The sequence below is a fragment of the Aulonocara sp. 'chitande type north' Nkhata Bay genome, linkage group LG13 (genome assembly GCF_057382095.1).
Source record: "Aulonocara sp. 'chitande type north' Nkhata Bay isolate Kocher_YH1m ecotype deep benthic linkage group LG13, A_spYH_male_GT1.1, whole genome shotgun sequence".
In the NCBI taxonomy this organism is placed as follows: Eukaryota; Metazoa; Chordata; class Actinopteri; order Cichliformes; family Cichlidae; genus Aulonocara; species Aulonocara sp. 'chitande type north' Nkhata Bay.
The window spans coordinates 4,342,372-4,359,598 of NC_141356.1; the positions used below are offsets into that span (position 1 = coordinate 4,342,372).

At 44.8% G+C, this 17,227-nt stretch overlaps 1 protein-coding gene, 1 long non-coding RNA gene and 1 pseudogene across 6 annotated transcripts in view; 2 read left to right on the forward strand and 1 right to left on the reverse strand.

The window, feature by feature from the left end:
• Nucleotides 1–17,227, reverse strand: part of LOC147315478 (stromal membrane-associated protein 1-like) — a 161,918-nt gene that overhangs the window by 65,598 nt on the left and 79,093 nt on the right. The gene's annotated exons all lie outside the window — the stretch shown is intronic.
• LOC147315479 (uncharacterized) lies at nucleotides 806–4,957 on the forward strand (annotated as a pseudogene). The gene is made up of 4 exons (XR_015124353.1): nucleotides 806–1,428; nucleotides 1,518–1,940; nucleotides 2,027–4,478; nucleotides 4,567–4,957. The product of XR_015124353.1 is annotated as an uncharacterized LOC147315479 (transcript).
• LOC147315480 (uncharacterized) lies at nucleotides 4,974–5,782 on the forward strand. Its single transcript, XR_015124354.1, has 3 exons — nucleotides 4,974–5,202; nucleotides 5,281–5,498; nucleotides 5,580–5,782. It is a non-coding gene; the product is annotated as an uncharacterized LOC147315480 (long non-coding RNA).

The window sequence follows — 17,227 nt, forward strand, 5'->3', positions numbered from 1 at the left end:
CCGGTTCTTCCTCCTGTTTTCATTACGTTGTCGCTATACTCCGATGCACTCGACTTTTCAGTGTCTTCGAAACTTCGTAGCTTTGTTTTGAACTCAGCAAATGTCATATCGTCTTTATCGTGGGTAACGTGTATTGCAAATGGCTTAAAATTTTCAGGTAGTCCCTTTAAAACCATAGCAATTAACAATCCATCACCTAAAGTCTCACCCGCATTGCGCAGTGCTGTAATGGCGGCCTCTGCTCTGATGACATAGTCTGTGACAGTCTCTTCCCTCTTTTTCTGAAGCGACGATAGCGTGGTGTACAGGTTGATGATTCGGGGCTTCCCCTTTCCCGCGTAGTAGTCCCTTAGTATTTCTAATGCTCTTCTCCCATTATCAGGGGCATCTCTCATAATCAGTGAGAGGCTTTTATCGTCCAAGAATTGGATTAACTCGGCGTAAGCGTCGGCGTTCTTCTTACCGTCTGCTGCTACTTCAGCCGCGCCGTTCGGTTCCTTCAGAACGGTGTCTTTTAATCCCAACAAGTGCAAATATCCAAGCACCTTAGTTTCCCAAAGTTCATACCTGGTCTCATCTCCGTCAAACATGAGTCGAGGGAGCCTGCTTGCTCCGCGTTGATCCATGTTGCTCTTTAGTCGTTAGCCCGTTATCCGTTTTGGCTCCGGATCTTCATGAGAAAAAACTCTTCTTCGAGTCGGCCACTGGGCCCATAACCTGTTGAGTATTGCAGCATCGACAGCGATCAACTCGAAGGAAAATGACGATGGAGGCAAAAATGTCCTTAATATTTTGGGAACTTTATTCCTCATTAACACGCGGCAAAACTTTTCTCATGGGTGCCATTTTCGTTGTGGTATACTTTTTTTTTCTTAGGGGCGTGATGACGCAGCATCCGTGCTCTTACAATGAAACAGTGCCTCCTTGTGGTGGCAACTAAAATACTGTCTCTGTTAAACCACAGTAACCATAATGCAGTTAAACACTGTACAACATGAGTACACACAATGAATATCTTAACAGAGTATGATTTCATCTATGGATCCTGAGGCAATTTTGACTGCTACGACACTACATGTGTCACGGACCCAGTTCCAGGGATTCGGGGTCCGTGAGCAGTGTGGACTACTATTGTAGTTATTATTATTATTATTATTATTATCATTATTGTGGTTGTTGTTATTATGGTTGTGTCTGCTGTCCTGTTTTTTCCGTGTTGGTGTACTGTCAGGTGTTTAGGGGTGTGTGCTTGTGTATGTGAGGGTGCGGTCGTGGCAGGCACTTTTAGGCCTGGTGGGTGTGGCCCTGCCAGCTGACCGGTCCCACCCAGGAATCCACACATACCTGGCGCCGATCAAGCCTCGTCAGAGGAGCTTCAAAACAGTGTGGCTGAGAGCTCCTCGACGCTGGATCGTTGAGTGACTTCCCGTCAGTCTTAAGTGTATTGTGCAAGGTTAGTGCAAGTCTACTGTTAGGTTTTGTACTCACGGCTGCCTTTGGTATGCGTGTTTCCTCAGGAGGAATTGTGGCGACCAGGAGGCAGCACACGGAGAGTACACAGGGAACGGAGACAGAGCACGGAGCACGGGATAAAGGAGAAGACACGGAACGGGAGTTGGGATCGCACGGGGGGATTTATTGTTGTTCGGATTGTCACCACTGTAAATAAACACTGTTGCACTGTAGAGTCCTGCATTTTGGGTCCTCCTTTCCCCACATCCCCACGGTCTGCCAGCGAGACCGTGACAGAACGATCCAGCCATTATGGGCCCAGCGGACTCAAGGACCGTCTCACAGGAGGAATTGCTCGCCCAGCTCTGGAAATACTGTCGGAGCATTATCCAGGCGGCAGATCCACATCAGAGACACTTACAGGTCGTATTTTTTGATTCCTTCTTATCATCAATCACCTCATCTGTGAGCTTTTTGGACATTAAGAGACTAATTTGAATGAAGCGCCTTGAGGCGACTTTTGTTGTGATTTGGCGCTATATAAATAAAATTGAATTGAATTGAATTGAATTGAATTAATTTCGATTATAACCACGCTGAGGGAAAGTTCCTGTTTTGAGCTGTTTGGTTTGGGCTGTCCGGGCGAGGAGGATATGGCAACCTCCCTGGGAGCCCTTGCTGCCTATTTCTTTTTTCATAGGCTGATAGCCTCCCCGCCGTCGCTTGCAGCTCGCTTGTTGGACCCTCCATTGCGGGGGAAACGTTTCACACGCCCTCTGCACCTCACCACATCTCCACTCACCTCTGCGGCACCTGCTGAGTCAGCAGACCAAGGACCGGCAGCTCAAAATCACGCAGCTGCTCTCCTGTCCGGCCGGCTGGTGGAACCTCAGCCTGATACGCTGGCCCCGGCATCGTTAAAGAAGCGACGCTTGCGCCGCCGGCGTGCCTCACCGCAGTCAGACTCTAAAACTTTCCAACAGCCGGCTGTGGTGAGTCATATGGACAATTCATCTTCATTCACCTCATCTGTTTATTCACGGGACTGTGTGAAAGCTAACCTCGTAGCACAGCCAGCTGCCCAGCCTGTAGCCGTAGCACAGCCAGCTGCCCAGCCTGTAGCCGTAGCACAGCCAGCTGCCCAGCCTGTAGCCGTAGCACAGCCAGCTGCCCAGCCTGTAGCCGTAGCACAGCCAGTCCAGTCAGCCTCTCGTCTTCATCCTCAGTTGGAGGCTGATATGCCTGCTGGAACTACCCTGCCATTATGTCACCCGCCTGTTGTTTCTACATTGCTGTCCAGTCTACCACGAGTAGCTGCCGCACCATTATCACCTCCGCCCTTTGCAGCTACTTCTCCACCAGCGTCCCATCAGACTGCAGCGACCGCAGAACTCTCGACTTCACCATCCACATCTCCCGCTCGACCGTCATCTTCGCCACCTGCAGCTTCCGCATCGCCATCTTCACCTCCGGATCAACGACCATCTATACCCGCGTCGCAGCCGGAGGAGCGGCTCAGCGAGCGGGAGGAGCCCGCATCGTCAGCTGTGGAGCTCAGCGAGCCGGAGGAGCTCAGCATGCCCGAGCGGGAGCTCAGCGAGCGGGAGGAGCCCGCGTCGCCAGCTGTGGAGCTCAGCGAGCCGGAGGAGCTCAGCATGCCCGAGCAGGAGCAGCTCAGCGAGCAGGAGCAGCTCAGCGAGCCGGAGCAGCTCAGCGAGCCGGAGCAGCTCAGCGAGCAGGAGCAGCTCAGCATGCCCGAGCCGGAGGAGCTCAGCGAGCCGGAGGAGCTCAGCGAGCCGGAGGAGCTCAGCGAGCCACCAGCAGAGGAGCTCAGCGAGCCACCAGCAGAGGAGCTCAGCGAGCCACCAGCAGAGGAGCTCAGCGAGCCACCAGCAGAGGAGCTCAGCGAGCCACCAGCAGAGGAGCTCAGCGAGCCACCAGCAAAGGAGCTCAGCGAGCCACCAGCAGAGGAGCTCAGCGAGCCGCCAGCCGCGGAGGGGCTCTCGCTGCCAGCCGCGGAGGGGCTCTCGCTGCCAGCCGCGGAGGGGCTCTCGCTGCCAGCCGAGGAGGGACCCGCTCAGCCGGAGGTCAGCGAACCGGAGGAACCTCCACGTCTAGCGCGGCCTCCACGCCATCCACGTCCAGTGCGTCCACGTCAGCGACCGGCGCGTCATAGACCATGTGCCACGCCTCGCTGTTGCTCACCGGAGCAGCGACGTTGCCATCGGACCCGTGGCAGGCCACCAGAACCGTTCCGCCGCCACCGGACCCGTGGCAGGCCGCCGGAGGAGCAGCGCCGCCGCCACCGGACCCGTGGCAGGCCACCAGAACCGTTCCGCCGCCACCGGACCCGTGGCAGGCCGCTGGAGGAGCAGCGCCGCCGCCACCGGATCCGTGGCAGGCCGCCTGAAGCGTTCCGCTTCCATCATGGGGTTGGAGGTAGGCCGCCCGAACTGTTTTCCCACCACTGCCTGACCCGTAGCGAGTTTTGCCTGCTTGCGGTCCACTGGGTCGGCCGCAAGAACTGTTGTTCCCACCATGGCAGTGGTTGGACATTTGAACTGGGGTTTTGGGGCCCTCCGTCCGGGACCCCCCGCTGCCCGCCCGGGGTTGGTTGTACTGTGGTTTTTGTTTTGTTTTTGTTTTTGGGTCGTCGGGTGCTGACCCTTAGAGGGGGGGTACTGTCACGGACCCAGTTCCAGGGATTCGGGGTCCGTGAGCAGTGTGGACTACTATTGTAGTTATTATTATTATTATTATCATTATTGTGGTTGTTGTTATTATGGTTGTGTCTGCTGTCCTGTTTTTTCCGTGTTGGTGTACTGTCAGGTGTTTAGGGGTGTGTGCTTGTGTATGTGAGGGTGCGGTCGTGGCAGGCACTTTTAGGCCTGGTGGGTGTGGCCCTGCCAGCTGACCGGTCCCACCCAGGAATCCACACACACCTGGCGCCGATCAAGCCTCGTCAGAGGAGCTTCAAAACAGTGTGGCTGAGAGCTCCTCGACGCTGGATCGTTGAGTGACTTCCCGTCAGTCTTAAGTGTATTGTGCAAGGTTAGTGCAGTCTACTGTTAGGTTTTGTACTCACGGCTGCCTTTGGTATGCGTGTTTCCTCAGGAGGAATTGTGGCGACCAGGAGGCAGCACACGGAGAGTACACAGGGAACGGAGACAGAGCACGGAGCACGGGATAAAGGAGAAGACACGGAACGGGAGTTGGGATCGCACGGGGGGATTTATTGTTGTTCGGATTGTCACCACTGTAAATAAACACTGTTGCACTGTAGAGTCCTGCATTTTGGGTCCTCCTTTCCCCACATCCCCACGGTCTGCCAGCGAGACCGTGACAACATGAAGTGTTTGATGCTTTAATGACTTACTAGCCTGCATATATGCACGGGCTGATGTAATGTACATTCCTGCTGGCAGGATCAGTTGCTAAATGTTGTGTTTCACAAAGTGAAGCAGTGAATCAGCAAAAGAAAGGAATTAATCCCAACTTAAGAGAATAAGGTTTGTGGTGCAGCTCAATATGTATTATATTGAGATATGTTTTAGGAATGTATCTTACAATCACTGAACTTAATTGGAGAGAAACTGTCCTGGTCCAGGTGAGTGCGGGGTTTTTCCACTCTGCTGGGCTCCACCTTCAGGCAGAGACTCCAATCAGCTTTCACACCTGATTCCAATCAAGTCACCAGCATATAAGACCAGCGCTCACAACAGACCTCTGCCAGATCTACTGCTAACTCACGTTAGTGCTACGCCGCCAAGCCCTTGTGAGAGCCTCTTAACAATTGCATTTCTCCTCACCGTGTTTTCTTTGTCATAGGACCCACCTGGCCGTCACGCTTCACAAGCTGAACTACACTCATCTCCGCCTGGACACTGGTTCTGTCATCTGGTTGCTTCCTTATCATCATAAGACTCCACCTGCCTGCCTCCCTGCCAGGTCCCTTGCTCCAAGTATATTCTGGACCCTCTCTGGACACTCCTCACCCGGACCCCCTTGGACACCCCCTCCTCACATGACACTTTCACCTGCAACGCGTAAGCCCAAAACACCACAGTCTAATCCTTTGGCTACGATTCACTAGACCGCTACTGACTGCCTGTCTCTTCTCATTATAGTGACTGTGTACCTCCACCCAAGCCGCTGCCCCTTTTTCCATTCCCAGGATCCGTCTATGAAATCTTGCACCTAGTCATAGCACTCAGAGTTTCATGTTCATAGTTTGGCCTCACAGTTCTCAGTTCATAGCTTCCACAGTTCATAGCATTCATAGTTTCCTGCTTTGTAATTTAACTAGGTACTGTAAATAAAGCACTGTGTTCATGCCCGTTTTGCCTCCCCTCTGTGTCTGCATTTGAGTCCACACCCACAGCCTGGCCCTCTCGGCCGTAACAGAAACAACTGTCAGAACGCATTTTCCTACAGAATTACTTGGTATCTGTGGCAGCAGAGTCAGTTTTTGTTAGCTGTTGGGTTTTGGTTTAGACAGATGTTAAATATTCAGAAACTAGAGGATGTTACCTTTCAAATAATGTCCTAAAAATTTACTTTAAAAGCCTTCAATTCATCCTAAATGCTCTAGAGTGTACTGACAGATACTAGAAAGAAATTACATATTTCCCCGATATTGGCTTCTCTTCATTGGCTCCCTGTGAAATCCAGAATCAAATTTAAAATCATTCTCCTCATATATAAGGTCTTAAATAATTAGCCCCCATCTTATCTTACATACTATTGTACTGTATCACCCCAATAGAGCACTTTGCTCTCAGTCTGCTGGCTGACTTGTACGGGTACTTAAAAGTAGAATGACAGGCAGCGTAAGTAAGTATTCTAGTGTCAAGCGAGGCCATCTTTCCGACTTCTAAAGCCTGGCTAAAGTTGGTGTTGGGTCTGTGTTTCCACAAGCCCCGCTAATTCTAGAGACTTATTCATCATGAAGAAAACAAGACAGTCGATCGATCAATCACTTGCACAAGGGAGGCCTGTGTCCACCACGAAAATGACCTCGACGACGACCTCCCTTGCTGCCCTTTTTATTGAGACACAGTTCACACAAACCACTTCAGAACAAAGCCACGCCCACATGGTTCTAAGACAAGGCATTGTATGTATATGTGTGAACTTCTGTATTTAAGTGTGTGTGTGTGTGTGTGTGTGTGTGTGTGTCAGACCTCCTGCTGACCAAAGGGTCGTAAACGCAGGAAGCTTACATCAAAAGAAGCAGATCTTCCAGATAGGATGTATCTGCAATAAAACATTACAGCCCCCCATCCAGAACCTCGAGAATTTGGGGGGGGAAGGACAGTGGAATTTCTTTCATCAGAGTTGGCAAGCATAAAAATGACAACATTTAACAATTCACTCTAACAGTTGGGTCATTGTAAACAGGACAAAGATCCCAGGCATGATTGGGGTGATACAGTACAATGGTATGTTGGTCATCCAAGTAAAGAAATTCCAATATGGAGACTGAGGGAGTGACTTGAATGAGAGACAAAAATGTTTCTCCCACTAAAGAATCAACATTCTGGAATACAAAGAAAGATTCTTGGCACCAAGGCTCAGGAAATACAGGTTATACACTATCTGAAAGGCTCTTGGTCCAATCCCCTGGCTGCTCCAGTGTGTATGCCAAAGTGCCCTTGGGCAACATACTGAACCCCAAGTTGCTCTCTGATGCGCACGAATGTTAGATAGACAGCAATTGGACGTAGAAGAAAGGCTGGTATCAATAGGCGTCAATGGGTGAATGAGGGATGCTGTATAAAGCACTTTGAGTAGTCGAGTAGAATAGAAAAGCACTGTGTAAGAACCAGGCCAGTTACGACTATCTCCCACAGCAGCAATTCTACAACAAAAGAAAAAAAAGAATCAAGGCGTTGGAAAGTCTAAGCCAGGGGTCTCAAACTCCAGTCCTCGAGGCCCGGTATCCTGAAACCTTTCCATGTGTCCCTGTTGCAACACCTGAATAAAATTAGTAGGTCCTTAGCAAGAGTATAGAACTTGACTGCATGCTAAAGTGGCAACCCCTAACCCTACTCAAGTAAATCTAAGTAAATGTAAGTGTTTGGAAAAATGTACTTCTTAAAGTACTTGTATTACACCATGTTCATTCACTCATGAGCTGCTGTGACATGAATCAAATGGCTGAACTGCCACCTCAGCATGCAGTCAAGTTCTATCTAAGCTATATAATTATGGGCTGTTATTAGATTTTCATGCTTGTTTCTGCATTCTGGCTTAGTTTTTGTTAAATCAATACCAACAGTGTAACATGTTATATGTTGTTCATTTCAGGTTTTATTCGCTTTATTTTAAGAGCTTGTAAAAAACTAGATATTTGTTATGTCCTGACATATAAAACCCCAGAACAGAGAAGACGAATTTTAACACAAGTTCTATTGGCCGTGATGGTGGCCATGTCCACAAGATGCACAGCATCATTTTTGGCATAATGTTTCTCGCATCATCATTCCTTAAGCTCTTTCATGGCCTCTATTCAATCAGCCTGTCATATTTTAGAAGTTTATCAGGGATATACTACCTTGGTGATATTGGTTACTGATATGTAATCGTGCTAATTTAGCTTTAAACCTGATAAGTTGAGCAGAATTGGAAAGTAGTGCAGGTAGGAGAAGAAGACAAGGAAAGCGGCTAATGAAAGAACGACAGCAAGGAAGAGAAAGATGGGGATTAATGTTCAGGGAAGACACAAGAGTGAAGGGGTGTGGAGACAGACAGTGGAACATCGGAGAAAAAGAAGTGGTGAGAGAGAGAGAGTCTAAAAGGGTAATGCATGGGCCAAGAGAGATCTACAACACTGGTAACAAACCCAATTGGCCCCCCAACAAAAGATCGATGGAGCACATTCGATTCTATGTTGTTCCAATCCAAGGCAATGAAAACAATTACCGTGTCCATGCCTAATCAGGAATGCATTGGCTGTAAATTGATGTGTGTTGGGACTGCAGCAAAGTGTGAACAGCAGCGCATGAACTGCAGAAGGAAGGAGCATCTCTGTACAGCAGCCAGAGGTTGGACTGTGCAATGCATTCATATTGGGAAACAGTAAAGGACCATTCTAGGGAATTTTTAAGGAAAAGCAATAATGAAACTAAGGTTGAGGAATACATATTAGTAAGATTCACTTAAGTTAGTGGCCAATAACTGCATGATAAATTTCTGTACAGTTAGAAATGTTGAAAATTTCTATTAAAAAATCCTCCCAGTTTATCTTATGAGATAAATCTTAAATCAATATAAAAGAATAAAAAGGGGATTGGGGAGGTGGGAGGCAGCAAATGGTGACAGAGTAAAGAGAGAAAACACTGTAAATAATGGATTGAAAAAAGAAAAAACAATTCAAACCAAAAACCAAAATCTACGGTGGCCCTGAGAGGTCAAGGGCACTGCAACTTAAGAAAACACCTGCAAAAGCTAACAAAACAGAAATAAAGCACAGCAGGAGTGTTTCTGGGGCAACGTTAATGTGACAGAAACTACAACATGAGAAGGATTCACTGAAACGATCCATTGGTGTTGTGACAGAAAAAGATGCAGGTAATGTATGTTTTAATTGCACGAGTCACACAGTACTGTAGCTACATGTTTGCTATTAGCCGTTTATTGCTAGCTTGTCACTTTCGCAGCTGTTTTGGACCCAAAACATTCAGTCTATTGTGTTTTTGGTGCAGATTTTTATAATTTCCAATACTTTTTATTCACCTTCTGTTGTGTTTCGTGTGCTTTTGCAGAGCTTTTCTTTCTTCTCATGTGGCATTTTCTTAAATTGCAGTTTGACCTCTCAAGGCCACCATTAATTAAATTCTCATCACTTTTGCAAATTTGTTAATTGGTTTATTTATTTATTTATTTATTTATTTATTCAAAGAACTTAATATAAAGAAGACCCTTATGTCAAATTTTGCTCTGCAACAGCAAATGGTGAGGCAACTGGGATTCAGCATTTTTTTAACAAAGTGTACCATACTTAATTAAAAGCTTATTCAATTTAGTTTGAAAATGCAACTGGAAGGTTCTCAGGATTTTTCTTGTGTTGATAAAATGCTTGTTTTGTGTGCTTTTAGGATTGCTAACGATGAACCCTCTAGTTGTCAAAGAGTATTATTTTTCCGTATTAACCGCACTATGTATATTAAAGCAATGTGGGAAAAAGAAGGTAATTTGTCAATTATAGAGGAGTGTTGGGGCCACGCATGCAAGATACAGTGGGCTACCACTGAGTCTAATGTTTGGCGTGAATTTTGCTGAAGAAAGCATCAGGAAATTTTTCATCACACCTGCTCAACAAACATATCGGGGAACTGGTGACAAATGTTGGAGATGTGGGGGAGATGGTTTCTATATCTTTTGGGATTGCAAAGTTATTCGCCAGTATTGGTCTCTAATCCATGAACATCTACAAAATGTTTTTTCATTTGTTTTTCCTTTAACCTTTGAGACCATATTTTTGTGCAATGTACCAGTGGATAAACTGAATTCCAATGATAGAAGACTCTTGTATATCCTACTGGCTGCAAGTAAGAAGCCCCTTACGAGGAGAGGGCTTAAGCCTGAACCACCAACGATGGAAGATTGGATACATTCTGTACAAGAGATCTATACGATGGAACAATTGTCATTTTCTCTTAAACTTCAGAGGAATACCTTTTGCAGAATATGGTCTAAATGGACATGTTAAGCCTGTGAGGTGTGATTTTTTTATGAACCATGCTTTTTTTTTTTACGTTAAAGCCCTGAGTATTATGTGAACTTACCTGCCTTGCTACCTCCTAACGCAAGTCTTTTTATTCTTTTCTCTCATCTTTTTTCTCTTTTTTTCTCTTTTTTCTTTTCAATTATAATCTAAAAAATGTGAAAGCAAAGAGTGTAAAAAGCCATACCACTGTTATGTTCAATTGCTTTCTCAATAAAAGAGATAATGATAAAATACAAATATAAAAAAAACCCGCTCACACCTCACAGACGGCAGCTTACAGTCCTGCGTAAAGATGAAAGTGACTTCGTACAGCCCCGGTCTGCAGAAGCTGTGTGCAGAGGTTAGGAGCAGGAGTCCCATTGTAAACATACCACGGCAGACCCGACAACGTTTGCATGAACATGCTTTACAGCTTCTCTTTATTAACCACTTTTCACACACGGTTGCTGTACACATGCAGCTGGCTTTAGCTTTCCAGCACACAGCCCGACACATAACACAACAGCAGAGAGAGCGCAGACTTTAAGGCGGCGAAGCCTGATTGCAGATGACGCTCAGGTGCGACCACCTCTCCTGCAGCGGCACTGCAGGCCACGCCCCGCCATACACATTAACCAGGTAAAATAAATATTTATGCAGATATTTTGCAAATATTTATTATTCACTTTTTTCCGATTATTTTTAAAATTCAGGTCAAGGCTCTACATGCTCCGAAAGCCCAAAGGCGATATAAGGATCAGTTTTTGTTTGCGACATGGATAATTTAAGTTCAGCTTTTTAATTCATTTAAGAGAGACCTTCAACTGGATGTTTTTATTTTTTGTTATAATTTTTTAAGAGTTCAAAATGTGTTCATTAAATAAATAAAATTGCATTTACTTTGTAGCCTTTCATGGATTTCATAAGCAACACACTATAGTTGTTTATACAAAGCATAAAGGTAAAAAAACAATGTGTGTAGTGTTATCTTCATTTTAGATGTCAAAAAGGATTTGCGGCTCCCAGTGTTTTCTTTTCCGTGCAAACCGGGTCCAAATGGCTCTTTGGGTCTTAAAGGTTGCTGACCCCGGGCTTAACAGCATCAGTATGTTGTAGATTCAGTCAAGATCTAATATGATCTAAAATATTTGTCATCAAAGCTGTATATTATCAAATTTACACAGAAAAACAGATCGAACTTTAGTCTTAAATTCTCTTAAGTCCATCACGGGCCTTTGCAAGAAGACAGCAACAAGTGAGCGTGTTACTGTATGCCTGTCCATTTGATTTCAGAGCATGCAGAGTGTGACAAAATTGAGACTACATAGCCTTTCAATGCTACATCCCACACAGCAGCTGTGAAACAGAGAAGAAATAAATAAGGAAATCCTAAATATCACTGTGGGTGAAAAGCTTAAATTTTCTTCTGTATATTCGGAAGGATTTGGAAAGACATGCTGCCAAAATTTGTGGCCTAACGCTTGACAGTCACGCAGAGCATTCCTGCCCACAATCTGGTTATGGAGAAACGAGTATCCCTTGTAATTAGTTATCTGAGGTGACACAAAGTGATGCAGCTGACAGACGGCCAGCGACAGACTGTGACTGGCTGTCAGGGTCAGCTGCGTTTGAAGAGAGAATGTGGAATTGGAAGGGAGACGCCAATCGATAACCAGCCCCCCAAACAGGTGAATAGAGTCTTTACTTGATGGCGATGGCAGTTTGAATGAAATGCACCAAGCAAACTAAACTCTCTTATGGCTGCTGTCAAATCAGATCACCTGTCAAATACACACCAGTCAAAGCCACCATCTGACGGCTGTCACACGGAACGTCTGCGCTGGGGCGCAGCCTGCTGTAAGTTCCTCCCTGATGTACTCAACAGACAAGCCAAGTGACAGTGAAGCACTGCCTGCTCAGTCTAATCTACCTCCCTTTAACAAGAAGTTGCTGAGTAAAAACAGACACAACATGTCAGCGCAAGGTCCAGTTTAGCGGCTTTGTTGCAACTTTCGATCAAGCTGAGCGATGTTAAACAGCCAAAATGAAGCCACACAACAAAAGAGTGCTGTTATTCTCCTGGAAGAGGTCCTTTGTCCTGTGAGCATTGTGTACTGTAGCGCTGTCCTGTTGAAAAACCCAGTTGTTGCCACACAGACGAGGACCCTCAGTCATAATGGACACTCTCTGCAACATCTGGACATAGCCTGCAGCTGTTTAACGACGCTCCATTGTTCCACCGAAGGAAAAAGCACCCCAAATCATTATGGCGCCCCCTCCACTGTGGCGCGTAGAGAACATCTCAGGTGGGATCTGCTTGTCATGCCAGTAACGTTGGGAACCATCAGGACCATTAAGGTTAAGTTTTTTCTCATCAGAGAAGAAAACTTTCTTCCACCTTTCAATGTCCCATGTTTGGTGCTTAAAGTCCAAACGGTCAGTTCTGTGGCGTTCAAGGAGACGAGGCCTTTGAAGACGTTTTTGTTTTTGAAGCCCTTGAGTGTCAGATGCCGTCTGATGGTTGTGGGGCTGCAGTTGGCACCAGTAACGGCCTCAATTTGGGTCGAGGATCGTCCAGTGTCTTGATGGACAGCCAATTGGTGAAATTCTTTTGGGTCTTCCACTTGACTTTTTGTTCCATAACCCTCAGAATCGTTTAAAATATTCCAAATGACTGTCTTACTGCGTCCCACCTCAGCAGTGATGTCGCGCCGTGAGATCCAACCATGCAAAATATGATATTTTTGCCATTTTTTAATTGGTCTTAAACTTTTATCGGGACTGTATTAAGTATCCAAACAACCAGAATTTCTTGTAATTTTTTCAAGTGGTTTTGAACAATTATTAAAGACCAAAAACGTTTTTTTCAAATTTTCAGTCCAGTCCATTTGAGAGGAATTATTATTATTATTATTATTATTATTATTAATTTATTTACTGTGAGCCACTCAACACTGACCCAGTGAAGTGTTGCGTCTACACATAACAGAAAATGTAGCCGAGAACCCACTTTGAACTGTATCTTTAGGCACTGTGTTACTAGCAGCTGTTGCCAAAAAACACAATTTTTTCCCATTTCTTCAGTTAAAGCTACAAAAAAGGCTGAGGTATGCCAAATTACACAAGAACTGGACTGAAGCTCAGTGGTAACAGGTTATGAATGAATCCAAAATGTAAAATTTTTCACACAAATCTTTAAATATGTATGAAGGTGGTCAGGAGAGAGGTACAACAGTAAGAGTCTACACACTCGTCTGTGAAAGCATGCTGGAGGCTCTGTCGTGGTTTGGGGAGACAGTCAGTGGTGTGGGAACCTGCTCAAAACTCATGTAATTATGAACGCAGAACAGTGCCACCAGATTTTGAGCTACCGTGCAATACGATTTGGAAAGCATCTGATTGTCAAAAGCTTGATTTTTCCAGCAGTTATGTCTACAACACACTGCTAATGCTCCTCAGAGCCTGACGTCAACATTATTGAAGCAGTGTTGATTCATTTTGACGACAACAGAACAAAAGGCAGAAACATCCAAAGAAGAGAATCATTCCAGAACCATATCTAACAAAATATAAAGAAATGAAGGTCGGCTCACTACTTCACTGTAACATATATCTTATTTAATATAATATAGTGCATATGTATATAATTTCAAATATAAAATATAGATATATTATACTTTATAATATTTTTATAATATATATATTCTATAAATACCAATGACAGCAAGTGTGAAAGGAGATAAAATGTATAAGGCAAAGACCTGGACATGATCTGGGAACGAGCTGCCTGAGACTGTGTATGAATATTCATTCACTCGTTGCCTGAAACTGGAGTTAACATTCTCCAGGTACATGCCGCGTTCAAATTACATCAAAGCGTGAAATAATGCTGTTATAGAAAGTGCTTGATGAGGCGATAAGCAGGAGTTGGAAAGCATACCTGGCATTTCCGCTTCTACGCTGAGCTTATATTAAGTGGACAGCACAGGCTGACATCTCAAAGGGAAAACAGCAGATTGTACATGCACACAGAGGCATGACCTTTAGTATTTATGGATGTCTACCATCTTCAGCACAACAGGTCAAACAACGTGCAAGACAGAAAAAAGGGCGCTGCTGTCGGGGCCGCTGAATAACAATGCAATAATGTGCGAATAATGTGGTGTTCGCAATTATATTAAAAGGGCACACGATATAGTTTAGTTTAGTTTGAAATTAAAATGCTATGGAGATTATTATCCCACTGAACAATGCCTTAAACAGAAAGTTAAATCATCAAGTTTCATCAGAACTACTACATATTTTGGAACAGATTAAATGAATATTGGGAAATAAGTGCAGACAATTAAATATGCAAAACACACCCTTTGCCTACACTGGTTTAACTGCTCGAGGAGCACGGCTCAAAACTCTACTACTCATGTGGAGGGTGTTTGGCTCCAAGCAGCATTTTAAACCTACTGAACCCATCTGTGTAAGAGCACAAACACAGCTGTAAATGTTTACTAGTGTGCATGTAAGTGAGCATATGTTTGCTGTCAGTGGCTTTTTGGGAGCAAATCTTTTCTTCCTTTAATTTATTTATTTTACTTTAAAAAAAAAAAGAGTGGACTCATTCTTGTGTAGCACTCGTCTACTCTACTTGAGCCCCCATTCATACAAGCACTTTCTTTTCCTACATCAAAGTGTTTTCTATCAAATATTCATACTCAGATGAACACATCCGAGAGTAACTTGGGGCTAATATCTTGCCCGAGGACACTTTAACATGACAGGAGCAGCCAGAGATCAAACCGACGACCTTCAGGTTGGTAGATGACCTGCTACTCTCATGAGCAACAGCCACTACTTGAAACAGTGCGTCCCCATGTCTGCCCATGGATCGTGGTCCTAAATATCTAACACAGATTATTCTTTACATACAGTGCAACGAAAAAGTATTTGCCTGATTTCTTTTGCATATTTGTCACACTACACGTCATCTTTCTCGACTTATCATGTTCAAAACTAGGCCTCTGACCTTGACCTTGAGGTCAAAGTAAATGATATTAAAAGATGTCTGAGATTTTTAAAAGATGCATATGTGGTATCAATTTGAAACCCCTAGGTGACATCTTTCTCAAATTTTCATATTCACAAAGTGAACCAACATTTCAGGCTGAAGGGTAAAAAAACTAATTCAGTTGCTGTAACTTCCGAATAAACTCATCGTATATAAATATGAATTTGAGACTCCACACAGGCCGATGACCCGCTGAGAATGCATTCAGCCACTTTACAGCAGACAGTCTACTGTCCTCTTTCACACGTAGGAGAAGCAGATGAAACAAATGTCTTATCCTAAGAGAAGAGGCAGATTGAGGTGATGGAGCAAACAAAGAACAAAACAGCACTAAAGAGAGCGAGAGGAAAAGCAAATAGTGTGGAAGGAGACGAGTGGGACGAGATGAAGGCGGGAAATCGGTTGGTGGGGAAAGCGGGAGTGGAAGCGAGCAAGTGAAGGAGAAATAAAGAAGACAAATCCAAGGGATGAGAAACAGAGGACGAATAACAGAACGAGGAAGAATAAACACGAGGAGGCGTACGACACGGCAGTATGCAGCGTAGCCGGCAAGAAGCAGTGAAAGCAAAGATGCAACTACACAGGATGCAGGCCCTGAATTTTGAAAGAATTTTATTTACAAATATAACCCAATCATTATGCTATAGTGTTTGGTATGAAGTCACCAGCAGCAAGGTCAAGAACGACTTTCTATGTGCAAATGAACGATTCAAGGGGACAAAAAAGAAAAAGAAAACCCAAGATGGCAGAGTAGTGCGTATTGTACTGCATCATAATTAGGGCTGCCACGATTACGTCGACTATCAAAATCGTCGACGACTGATTTAATAGTCGACGCGTCGTTTGAAGCTTTGTAAGATCATAAAAGACGCAGGAATAAGTAGTAGGATTTAAGAGTGTAATAACGGACTGAAACAGAAGATGGCAGCACTGCATGTACAAGGATGCCAGTGCCAGTGTGAGATGCTCGAGAATATACTTCGTTATATTTTAGATAGCAAGGAGTTTATTAAACTTCACCGAAACAATCTGCAAATTTCATTAAAATTTAATAAACTATCATCTTGTCTTTATTTTTAGTTAGCACAGACCTTAAACACTTAAAGCTGTAAGCTAATGATAGTTATATAAGAGCAGATGCTGCTGGTACAATAAGCTGTACGTTTTACGTCCAATGGATGATGATCTGATTAGTCGACTAATCGCAAAAATAATCGGTGACTAGTCGACTATCAAAATAATCGTTTGTGGCAGCCCTAATCATAATGTTGAAAAGTACTAATTTGAATAGTGGCTTTTATTGTATTAGTGATGGAAACTGCCATGTCACCATCAGGAGCAGCAGAGAACATTAGTAGCTGTAGTTATGCTGCTGAGAGTGGATTGTCTTCTTGTGGCTGACAGCTGCCTTATTAACGCTATGAAAGAGAATAATAAAGCTGCCATGATGGGATGAACAAGTGACGCCCAAGACAGACAGCTGCATTAAAGAGAGGAGGAAAAAAAGGGGGGGAAAGGAGAGCCAGAGATGACAGAGGAGGGAAAGAAAGGGAGGACAGAGAGGTCAATTGGGTTAGAGCGGAGCAGGAAAAAACAGGGAGGCGTGCAGGCAGAGTGGAGCAAGGGCCAATTAGTAGGAGAAAGGTGAGTACTGGATGTGAAGGGTGGGGAAGGATGAAGAGGATGAGAAGTTGGAGGGGGGAAAAGATATAAAGGGAAGATAAATGATAGGAAGAGAGGATGACAAAGGAAGGATGGGGATGGAGGAGAAAGATGACATGAAGACTGATGACGAGTAAAGTAATGGAAGAAACAAAAGATGGACAGTTGGGGGAGGAAGAGGAGATGTAGTGAGGTGGAGGAGGAGGGCCAGATGTGTGCGTGAATTATGTCCTTAGAAGTGGAGTGAGGAGAAGTGTGTTGAAAATGCATTATCAACACAGACGGAGGCATCCATATCATAAAGTCAGCAGTCTGCTATCTCTACCCGGAGACACATAACA